Here is a 3,856-nt window from a genome sequence, read left to right as displayed (position 1 = left end):
AGTAGTAATATAGATCTAGTTGATACTTTAATTTAGGAGGAGGGGTAGGTTCAAAATTAAAAAATGTCTGTACTTTTAAAAATAACTTGTAAAAACAAGAGATATGGAAAATGCAAAATCGATTTTGTTTTTTTAATGTAACTTACAAAAAAAAAATAACCGTAGATACTTAAAATTTATATATAAATTAGATTTTTATTATTATGATATATTGGTATATATATATTTTACATAAGTATTTTAACTTTTTGAAATATTTTTAAATGACAATTGAAATTTTCAATTTTATTTTTAGTTATTTTTTATAAAATCAATAAATATTTTTTTCTCGATAAAATATAAAATTTAAAATAACACCCCCTCCTCATCCCCACACAACATAAAATTTTCTTATAGCTGTATATAAATTTCAAAAATACATAGGTAGCTAACCTTAATTTTTTTTATTTACATTTAAAGTTTTAGTTTGCAAATAATATTTAAATAAAATATATCAATGTTAATTATAGTGGAGCGTTGATTATCTGCACTATGAACTTTTTAAAAAAAAATTTATATTTTATATTTTTGAATTTTAAATTAAAATTAATTATATTGCGTACTTTTAACATTTAACAATGATAAAATTTTTTCCCTTTTATTATATTATACTTACACATTAGACACACACACACATCAAATTAGTTTTATTTTTGATTATATAAAACATTTAAATTCATATTCATTGTATATTTGTTACTTATTAGCATTGGTGTGGGGATGTCTTTTAAATTAGTAACATGAGTAACATTACGTTTTACTTGCCATTTGTCAACGCAGTTAGTGTTAGACCATTTTCGTGTCATATTACAATTTAGTTTATTAAACCCTCGCCCAAACGGTCTACTCTCCTGTACTTATTTTATTTGAACTAATAAAGTTAGGTTTACTTGTTAGGTCAACCGGCTGCCGAAGCCGGCAGACGAAGAGAGTCACTATAATAAATATTTATATTACTCATATTTGATAATGAAAAAATAAAACATCAACATCAATATTCGTAATAGGCGTAGTAGACTAAAGTGATGGGGAATGTGTAAAAAAACGCCGAGTTGCTAATTTCCAAAGGCCATAATATCAAAATTAAGTCTGAACGACAAATTCTGATTGCACCATTGTTCTTAAATAGCTTACATAAATAGGTTTCAAAAAAAAAAATTCAAAAAATTTGCATAAGGTGGTAATAAATAATAATAACCACAATTCAATACGTCTCGCTAGGTACCTAGTCAGGATAATCGATAAGTACCTTTCGTAAATTTTTATTAATTTAGAACTTTTATTCTTTTACCAATATCATGATTACTATTTCATTTTTATTTTTAAAATAATATTTATGTAATGTTATTTTTTTTAACATTTTACTTTCAAAAAAGTTACTATAGCCGTGTTTACAGAAGGGACCGAGTGGGCATAGGCCCCCCGGCGAATTGTACCTCCAACAAAATCATACCCGGATAAAAATAAGTCGTGCGGTGTGTACCCTGCAGTACCTACCTGTAGACTTTGATTATTTGTTTTATATTTTGTAATTTTTCAATCTTGTTCTATTGCTACTTACAAATAAATAATAATAGATTATTTAATTGTTATTTGAGTTGGGCATTTATTAATTAGAGATTATATTTATACAATATGCTAATCAAATATTGAATTATTCATAACTACAAAACATGGTACCGTGTTAGGGTATATTTACCTTTGCTAGATAAGACGATAGAGGTCAGATTTAATTAAAACATTAAGTATAATAAATAGTATTGGTCACTTAGTAGAATTTGAAACTATCCAAGTCACCATGATGATATGGTGAATTTATGTAAAACCTTTGATTTGAAGCAGAATAAGCTGGAAGCTGAAATTTGTTTAATTAATAAAAGTGATGCTAAAACAAAAAAACTATGGCCATTGGATTAGGTGGTTTACGGTTCATGGTAGAGAGGATTTATTTTTAAATTTACCTATTCAAAGCCTTTAAAATATTTGTAACTATACCAGTTACAAGCTGTTTGTATGAAAGGACTTTTTCCAAACTAAGTTTTATAAAAACTAAACTGAGGAACAGTATAAATCAAAATCGCCTAAATAGTTTATTAACCATTAGCATCGAGCAAGAATTGGCAAGAAATATGAACTTTGATAATGTTATTGAATCTTTTAAAGTGTTGAAAGTTAAAACCATATGAAAGAAAAATAGATTTATAAATACTTTATTTACAATTAACTATATTATTATGTATCTCTTTTAATTTTAATTTAAATGTATTTTATTGTATTAAAAATGGTTATACTTTTTGATTATAATTAGGGCTGGGATTTAAATGCCCTAAAAAATCTTATAAAATGTAAAAATGACTTAAAAATTCAAAAAATGCATTTAAATTATATTTATTATACCTTTATACCTTAAAAATTGAAAAAAATATTTAAAATATTACAGTAGTATATTGTTTTTTTTGTTTTATATAGTACCTATTGTTTGTTGTAACTTGTTTAGCTCTGTTGTACTACTTAGTACTTGTAATTCTATTTACTTAATCATTCATTCTAAAATAATTAAAAAAAAAATTGCCATGCTATATAGTTTATTATTTGTTCCATCGCGGCATCGGCAGTTTGTCAAATGTCTCTTGTTAATCACAATTTTCTTTCATTTTATTAACAAATAGTGAAAAATGTTCTAAAAATGCATTTAATGTTAATTTTGTTAAAAAATGTAAAAAAAATTACTTTAAAATAATTAATAGGTAATATGTATTACCAAAAACACATTTTATACTTCAATCAAATGTTTCAATGGATCAATGTTTCAAAACATTAGAAAAAAAGATGCCTTTGCATTTAAATCCTATCCCTAGTCATAATTAAAATATATTCCTACCATTGTCATTATTGTAACATAAAAATAAATATTTCTTCACGTCTAAAAAAAAATAAGTCTCATGGTTTAAAAATTTGTTGTGCCCCTCGACTTCCAAATTCTGAACATACCTATGAAAGTTACTCTAATATAGTGGTTTTATATAGCTGTTTTTATAGAGTCGAATATTCCTAATGTGTTGTAAAAATGTATACTCTCTTCCCACCTTCAAAAAGAAAAAAAAGAAATAATATGGACATTCATTTTTAATAAATTCATTATAATTTATCTCATTTTTGACTACTGGATAAAATACTCTGGTAGAGTAGCATGCTGAACAATTTTCAGATTTGATCTTAGGTAAATTGCCATTTGAGTTTTGACCATCCATGTTTTTATAGCTTTTAATTTTCATTTTTCAACTTAATTTAGTATAAATATTATTAATTAAATCTAAAAATGTTTTATTGCACTAAACCCATTATTCAGTATCCATCCAGCTACCTATTTTGTCTTAAGGAAATTTCTCAAAAAAGTTTGATTCGGCATGCCACTGCTCTGGAATATTTATAGCACAAACATTGTAAACTTTAAATATTAATTTCAGTCTGTTTAGTAAATACAATAAACATTATTGTCTAGTTGTTAATAAATGTTAACATTTAAATTTCAAGTTACAACCAACATTTCTCATGGATTTTACATAATTAGACTTATTACATAGAATGGAAAAAAGGTTCAAATATAGTAAGTAGCAATACTTCCTTAACTGAAATTCATGGAAAATTAGTTTGAGTCAAACTTGGCATTGCATGCACAAAAGGGTGAAATATTACAATTACCCAATTTATAAAAATAAAATAATTAAAATAAATTAATAATTATTCTATATTTTACAATCTTAAGTTATGAAATTACTTTGGGTAAAAACATAATTTATTATGAAAATAACTTTAA

Source organism: Melanaphis sacchari, unplaced genomic scaffold, assembly GCF_002803265.2.
Source record: "Melanaphis sacchari strain LSU unplaced genomic scaffold, SCAv2.0 Contig10_pilon_pilon, whole genome shotgun sequence".
Classification (NCBI taxonomy): Eukaryota; Metazoa; Arthropoda; class Insecta; order Hemiptera; family Aphididae; genus Melanaphis; species Melanaphis sacchari.
The sequence above is the reverse complement of the archived record's forward strand: the minus strand, read 5'-3'. Positions refer to the sequence as shown.